Raw genomic sequence first — 9265 nt, 5'->3', positions numbered from 1 at the left:
TATATGATATACATATTTGTCTTTTCAAAATAAAAGTTAGAGATAGAAGAGAAATAAAACGAAAAAAAAAAAAAAAAAAAAAAAAAAAAAAAAAAAAAAAAAAAAAAAAGAGAAGTGAAAAAGAAAAAAAAAAGAAAGAGAAATAGAAGTATAAAAAAAAGACAAAATAAAATTAAAAAAAAAAGAACAAAACGAAAATAGAAAAAGAAAAAAAGATATGAGAAAGGAAAAAAAACAAAAAAAGCAAAAAAAAAAATAGAAGAGAGAAAATAAAGTGGAAAGAAAAAATGAAAAAGAAAAGAAATCAAAATAAAAAAATAAAATGATAAAAAAAAAGATGAAAAAAAACTAATAAGAAAAAAGAGGTAGAGGTATAAGAGAGTGAAAGACAGTAATGATGTTTTATATTGAAATCTTGAAGATCATGGAGATAATTATCTTCAAATATGAAAAAGAGAAAAAAAATGAATAAGAAAAAAAAAAAAGAGAAATAGAAGAGAGAAAATAAAGTGAAAATAAGAAAATGAAAATTGGGGGGTACGGATAACTTGCGTAACTTAAATAGATCTATTATAGCTTTGATGGATCTATTTTTATTTGTGTATGGATGCTTATTAACTTTTCTAAACATTTTTATTTTTAATTAATTTATTTTAGTTTTATTGATGTTCATATGTTGAGGGGTGATTAAATGGTATTTGATTAAATGTTTTACTGTAATATTCTTTAGTTTTTTCTCTTAGTCTTTGTAATTCTTGTATATTATTTTGAAGGTATTCGAAATATTCTATATCTTTTATTCTAAAATATTTAATTAAATTCTCTTTCATAAGTATTTCTGTTAATCTTATTTCTTCCATATCTTGTCTCCAATATTTTAAATACTTATAGTCTATCATTTTATTCTAAAATAGTTGTAATACTACAAATTTCTTTGTAATAATTTATTCTAATTGTACTACATCTGATATTGAATTCTAGGTTATCTATTTCGTTAATTATCCTGTCTTTTTCGTCTATGAACAATTCTATGTCTAAATCATATTCTAAACTGTCTTTTAATTCTAGTTGTGTTGTGGTTTTATTTATCCAAATTAATCTTTCTTTTAATTGTTCTCTTCCTTTTCTAAGCTGGTTTCTATAATTAATTTCTTCGTATAGCCAACTTTGATTTTCTCTAACTCTTTGAATATATTCTAGCATTCTTAATCTGTATAATATTCATCTGAATAATAACTATCTGAATTATTTCTACCATAGAAATCTATATTTTCAAACTCATCTTCTATCCAATTAGTACTTAGTAACTCATCTTCATAATCAAATATTTTTTTCCATATTATTTTCTTTATGTCTTCTAATTCTAAGTCTTTTTTGATATATAAAACTAGTATCTTAGTTTCATCAGATATATATCTTCTCATATTATTCATATTATGCTAAGGTTTCTACGAATAACTTGGATAACTTGGAATTGGATTCTAGTAATTAAATGCTTTATCATAGTATTTATTAGTTGTTTGTTTTAATCTTAATAATTCCTCTATATTTTCATTAAGGAATTCTATATATTTTATATCTTTAGTTCTCATATATTCTTTTAAATTTGTTTTCATTAGTTTTTCTATTAATTGTATATTTTGAATATCCATTTTCCAATATTCCAAATATACGTAGTTTATCATGGTTGATGTTTTGGTTTGGTATGTAGGTGTTTGTAAGAGTAGTTAGGTAGTTGTGGTATATAATTAATTCTAGTCATAAAATATTTATCAAATATTTTTTTCAATATGATTTTTCTTATATCTACAATTTCTATATCCTTAAGTATATATAAAACAAGTATTTTAAATTTATCTTCCATTTCGTCAGATAAATAAGTATTTATTTTTCATATGATGTTTTTTCAAAATATTCCCTTCAATCATACACATAACAAAAGATGATCATTTTAGATTACTATATACTAGATTATTCTTAAATAACATGTTCTTCGGTCACTATTAACATGGTAATCTGGATACTTTTCTCTTAAACATCGCCTCTACTCTGGCTACTCCCCTACCACGGCTTTCTTACCTCACCGGTTTCACCTTTAGGATGGTATAGTTCTTAGGGATTTTTCTCCTTTTCCACTTTGCTAATAAACTTCTTAACATGCTATTCTTTGAATAATTCTACTATAAAGTAACTAACATGAACTTATTTTATCATATCATGATTGTCAGGAATTTATAAATTTAGTTATTTATAATCACAAATATAAATACTTGTTCTGGTAAATCTGATAATTCTAGATATTCCATAGCTGTTTGATGATTCATAGCTTTTCCTTAGAAATATACCTGTTTTATTAAATAATTTAAAAGTTTTGTGTACAAGAGAGGGTTTTGATTCAACTCATGAAGACTTACTTCTAATTGAGCAAATGTTCTGCTATTTATAATCCTAAAAAGAAAACGCGTATCCTGTTCTATACTATTCCTAACTTTACATGTATCCTACTTAATAATTCACATGTTACAGAAAGTCAAAAAGGCTATAAAGCTATACAAGATAAAGACAAAAAATCAAAGACTCAAAAAGTCATAAATAATAACTGCATAATTTCTTTACATAAAGATAATTCATCTTTTCTCAATATGTCTCTTTCTATCTTCATATGTCACTTTCTTCCATTAATATCTTGTCTTCTTTCATTATTGCTTCGTTACTTTTTTTTTATCTTCTTGCTATTATAGCATCGCATTTGGAATAAAGTTGTGTCTTCCACTACATCTGCTGTATATGTGGTCATCGTATCTTTGGTCAAGTTGTTTACAGAATTGTTCCATAGCTTCTTCTGAAATAACTCCTTTCATAATAGATCTTGTGACTGGTAACTCTTCTGGTTTTAGGATCGTTATGACCCATTTTCTTATCTCTTCTCTGTCGTTTTCTCTAATATTTTAACAAGTAGAGTAAACCAATAATTGATTTCTGTTATAGTAAATCCAAACTGGGTTTTGATTTATATAATTATTTGCTAACTTAGTCAATATACTGCTAAGTCCAATAACTCTCTTGTTTCGGTAGAAGTCCGATATCTGATTTTTGGTTATCTCTTTTTGTTTGCATATTTCTTCAGGGATAATATAGTCTCATGTCATTCCTATCTTGACAACAGTAATTGTCTGTTTTATTTCATCCAACAATATTTCTGCTGGTGCTGAGTAGAAATGGACATAGAATAACTGTCCCTTCGTAATTCTTTTATAATCCATAAATTTTTTGTGAATATCTGGAATTCTTGTTAATTCTTCTCCAGTAATTGTGTAAACTGTAGATAATAATCCATAATAGCAGCATGAAGAAATTAAGTTTGCACTAGTGCCAGGCAAAATAAGTTTGTTATAGTTCTGACATTTTTGTGTACTGTATCCTCGGTGTTGTTTTGCTAAATCTTTACTCTGGATAGGTTTTGTATTTAACAATTTTTGTAAGGTATAAATATTACCAATATATGTACGAGTGATATGGTTATAAGTCTAATTTCGTTGATTGAGTGATTCGGAATATGTGTGTATCCGGGGAGGTATAGATGACTCTGATTTTTGTATATTTGGTGTATATGGTTTTGAGAATATCTGGTTGAGGTTATAATTCTTTTTCTTTGGTAGTTCAGGTTTATTTTGAGTGACTATATTCTTTCCCTTGGATACATCACTTGCGCCTGCAGTTGTAACTGTAATTTCGTTAGTAATTTGAGTTTTTAGGTGTTTCTCATCGTCACCTTCTAGGTCTAGTTTTTTAATGTGCTCTTCCTGCACAGTATCTTTGCTAATAGCTTCTTGTTTTTTATAGTGCTCAACCTGCACTTTTACATTTGTAACTTCAGTAGTTAATGTGATAACTCGTTCTTGTAATAACTTCATTTGTTCAAACTCTTGTAATATTAAGTCTGTTTGGGTATCTTTGACATCAGCTTCTTCTATTGGTAAATCAGTTTGAGTAGCTTTGTCTTGATATGTAATCTACAATAACATTCTTGTCAGTCTTGATTACTTCAATCGTAAATGTAAAATTTAATATATTCAATATTAATCTCCGAATTTCCTTCGTCGTAACTGAGTTTTGTATTTTTCTTGTTAACCACCATCGAACCTGGGCATTATCTGTTCTCACAATAAATTTGTTATATACAATATATGGTTCAAAGGCTAATAAATATTTATATAATGAACATAATTCTTTTCTATTTATTTTCCATTTTATTTCTATTTGATTAAATGTACCTGAGTAATATCTACAATGACGTTCTATTTTTTCATTTTCGTACCTATATTTAAGTACTCCTCCATAACTATATTCACTTGCGTCTGTTTCTACTATATATGTAAATTTTTTATTTTCATCTGTGAATTGTAATTTTGGTAATTCTTTACAAAGTATTTTTATTTTCTGAACTTGTTTTTTATCTTCTTCGTTGTAATTATATTCTACATCCTTTTTTAATTTTTTTTGTAAAGGCTTTAGATTTTCTGCTAATTTTGGTATATATTCTCTTACTTGATTTACTAATCCTAAAATGATTGTAATTTCTTTTTTTGTATCTAATTCTTCTTTTAAATTTATTATTTTTTGTACTATGTGTTGTTGCATTTTTACTCCACTTTTATCTATTTGTATTCCTAAAAACTCTATCTGATTTTTCATAATTACGGTTTTCTTTTCACTTAAACTTATTGCTAATTTTTCTATTATATTTGTAAATTTTTCTAGCAATTTGAAATGTTCTTTTTTGGTTTTTGTGTATAGTAGTATATCATCTATGTATACTATATCAGACTCCTTGGTAGATCTGGGCATATATTACTATTAGATTTTATTTCTTCATTTCTTACTAGATATTTTGCTATATAATTTTCTTCTTATTCTGTGTTTAAGAGTATTAAATATTCTTTTTCATTTATTGTTCCCCTTATGTAATATTGATTTAAATTAACTGTTGAAGTTGTTTCATAACTTGTTTTTTTTTTATGAGCTTGATGATTCTGGTTTTTTATGAGCTATTCTTTTTTATATACTTATTCTATCATTTATTATTTCTAAATCTTCTACTATGTCTATATTTTTGTAACTATAATCATTATTATCAATTGTTTTTACGAATTGTTCAAAAGAACTTTCTATTTGTATTTTATTAATTTTATTTTTTCCTGTTATTTTATGTTTTGTTGTTAATACATATAGATTTTTACATCTTGCTGTAAATATTTTACTTACTGGGGTTAGTTCTATTCCTGATATTTTTCAATATAATACTAATGATTTATCTATATTTTTATCTGTTATTGCTACTGAATATTTTGCACTTATTATAAATTTAAATTTTTGGTATATTAAATTTCCTTTTATGGCAGTTATTATACATTTTTCTATAGGTTTTATAATTCTATCATCTGCTAAATATAATTCTATTGGTGTATCTATTTCTTCTCTAAAACATACTTTTATTAATATCTCTGTTCCTCCAGTGTGCACATTTTATTGGGTCTTTACTTTTTATATCGTTTATTTTTTTATTAATTATTTTTTTTGTTATTAGTGGTATACTAACTCTTCCTTTTGCATATCTACAATCTATTACATGTTCTTTTTGGCTTACTACATAGTATTCTTCCTTTTTTCTACTAAATATATTTTTTATTGTTGGTATTTTAAATAATTTTTCTACACTTAGGTCTAACTCTTTTCCTTTTATTTCGTCAAATATATTATTATCAAATATTATTTTTTAATCTGTTACTTCTTCATTTAAATATTCTTCCTTTGTTATTATTTTTATATGTTCTTCAGTTATTTGGTTCGTTTTTATATCTTCTTCAGTCATTTGATTCATCTAATTTACTATCTATTTCATTATCTGTTTCATTCTCCGAAATTTCATATATACTATCTTCACTTTCTAATTCGTAATCTATATAATCTATCTGCATATATTTTGTATTTTGTATTTTTATTTCTGATATTTATTTCTTTTTTTGGATTTTTAGGCAATTTACAATCTCTAGCTAAATGTCCTAACTTTCACAATTATAACAAGTACATTCTTTTATAGATTTCTTTTTCTTATATGGTCTTTTATGTTTATAATTTTTTACATAATATCTTTTTCTTGGTTTCTTATACCTATATTTTGATTTCTTGTATTTCTTATATTTCTTATGTCTTTTTCTTTTCTTATAATATCTTTCTTCACATCCAAATTGAGGTGTTATTTTATCTCTGCAATATGCTAAATTTCTTATTAATGTTTTTCCATTTTTATTTATTCTCTATAGTTTTCACATAGATTTCTATACCATTGTTGTAAAAATTTTATTCTTGCTCCTAGAGTATCTACTATTTTTGCTTCATCCCAACTCTTTATTATTTTTGAACTAAATGGTTCGGCTAATTTACTAAAATATAATCTTCTTATTTCTTTACTTTCTTCTATATTATATGTTCCTTTATAATAATACTCTTTAAATGCGCACGTATACTCATCTATATAGCACATATTACATATTGTTAGTTTTAACATTAAATTTCTATTTATATCTTTTTCTTTATTTTGCTCTTCTTCCTCTGTTGTTACACTGCTAAATTCATCTCTTATAGCTATTTTATATTTTTTCAATATTTTTGTTGGTAGTATTTTAGTAATTGTTGATGTTTCTTCTATTTTATTATCAGATCTTAATACTGTTTTACTTGATTCGACTAGGTTTAAAAACCATAATTTTACTATTCCTATTAATGTCTTTCCTATATATTCTGCTGTGTTTGTTGTATCTATTTTATTATATAATAATTGTTTTGACATGTATCCTACCCATAGTTGTATTATTTTATTTGTGTCTATTACACAGTCTAAATCTAAAAAGTTGTAATTAATTATTTGTTTTGGTGTCCATTTATTATATTCATCCTTTGGATTATATATTTTGAACTTATTTTTGTAATTATAGGTTGGTTTTCTTATTTCTGATGTACTAGGTATTAAATTTTTTATCTAGAGTATTTACTTCTGTATTTATTAGTTCTAGATTTTTTTTATTAATTACTTCTTGTTTTTCATTAATTTCTAGTTTTCCTATGTTTTCTAGAATTTCTATATATGTTTCACTATCTTCCGATTCATCATTATCTGTTTCTTCAGCATCTATTTTATTTATTTCTAATTCACTGGTTTCTAATTCTTTATTTTCTCATTCTAATTTTTCTATAAATTGATTTATCTCAATTAATAATTTTTGTTTTTTTATATTTTTCTTCTTTTTTCTTTTTGTCATTTTTCATACAAATCTTTTAGTATTTGTAGTTCTTTTTCCAATTTAGCAATCCTACTATTTTTAGTTTCTTCTATTTTTCGTATTTCTTCTGTAGTTTGTTATTTTATTTTATTTATTTCCTTTTTCCTATCTATCTCTTCATTTTCTTTTTCTATTGTTACCATGACTGACAACTTATCTTCTAATTTTAATTCTTTTTTTCTAACATTAAATATAAATGTTCACCTATTTTCTTATATCTTCTTCCTAAATTAAAGAATACTATTTTTATTTTTAATCCTTCGTGATTTTCATATATTTTTTCATCTATTATAAATTCTTTGTTGTTCATTTTATTTATAGGTTATGTTGATATATATATATATATATTCTAGACTATCTATTGTTGATTTTAAATTTGATATTTCTTCTTTTTGTGCATTTATTAAAGTTTTACTGACTCCGACAATTACGTTATACTGTAGTCTTTTTATCTTTATTTTTAATTCTTTACGTTTTGCAGATATTATTTATTTTAATTCTTTATATTTTTATAATTTTTGTTCGCTATTCATCAAATCAATATTTATAATATTTTGGTGGATATCTAAATCTAATTTTAAAATGCATAATAAATTAATCAAATATGTGAAAATACATACTACTTCTGTTACTTTAAACAACATAGGTTTTGATACCAATTGTTGTAAAAAATTTATTCTTGCTCCTAGGGTATCTACTATTTTTGCTTCATCCCAACTCTTAATTATTTTTTAACTAAATTGTTCGGGTAATTTACTGAAATATAATCTTTTTATTTCTTTACTTTCTTCTATATTATATGTTCCTTTATAATAATATTCTTTAAATGCGCACATATACTCATCTATATGGCACATATTACATATTGCTAGTTTTAACATTAAATTTCTATTTATATCTTTTTCTTTATTTTGCTCTTCTTCTTCTGTTGTTACACTGCTAAATTCATCTCTTATAGCTATTTCATATTTTTTCAATATTTCTGTTGGTAGTATTTTAGTAGTTGTTGAGAGTCCTTCTGTTTTGTTATAAGATCTTAATACTTTTTTACTTTCTTCGACTAGGTTTAAAAATCATAATTTTACTGTTCCTATTAACGTGTTTTCTATATATTCTGGTGTGTTTGTTGTATCTATTTTATTATATAATAATTGTTTTGACATGTATCCTACCCATAGTTGTATTGTTTTATTTGTGTCTATTACACAGTCTAAATCTAAAAAGTTGTAATTAATTATTTGTTTTGGTATCCATTTATTTTATTCATCCTTTGGATTATATCTTTTAAACTTATTTTTGTAATTATAGGTTGGTTTTCTTATTTCTAATGTACTAGGTATTATATTTTTATCTAGAGTATTTACTTTTGTATTTATTAGTTTTAGATTTTCTTTATTAATTATTTCTTGTTTTTCATTAATTTCTAGTTTTCCTATATTTTCTAGAATTTCTGTATATGTTTTACTATCTTCCGAATCATAATTATCTGTTTCTTCAGCATCTATTGTATTTATTTCTAATTCACTGGTTTCTAATTCTTTATTTTCTCCTTCTAATTTTTCTTTAAATTGATTTATCTCGTTTAATAATTTGTGTTCTTTACCCTTTTCTTCTTTTTCTTTCTATCTTTTTTCATATAGGTCTTTTAGCATTTGTAGTTATTTTTCTAATTCAACAGTCCTACTATTTTTAGTTTCTTCTATTTTTCGTATTTCTTCTGTAGTTTGTTGTTTTATTTTATCTATTCCTTTTTTTTGTCTCTCTCTTCATTTTTTCTCTCTATTCTTACCATGACTGCCAACTTATCTTCTAATTTTAATTCTTCTCTTTCTAACATTAAATATAAGTGTTCACCTATTTTCTTATATCTTCTTCCTAAATTAGACAATACTATTTTTATTTTTAATCCTTCGTGATTTTCATAT

This window comes from Capsicum annuum, chromosome 5 (assembly GCF_002878395.1).
Source record: "Capsicum annuum cultivar UCD-10X-F1 chromosome 5, UCD10Xv1.1, whole genome shotgun sequence".
Lineage (NCBI taxonomy): Eukaryota > Viridiplantae > Streptophyta > Magnoliopsida > Solanales > Solanaceae > Capsicum > Capsicum annuum.
The sequence above is the reverse complement of the archived record's forward strand: the minus strand, read 5'-3'. Positions refer to the sequence as shown.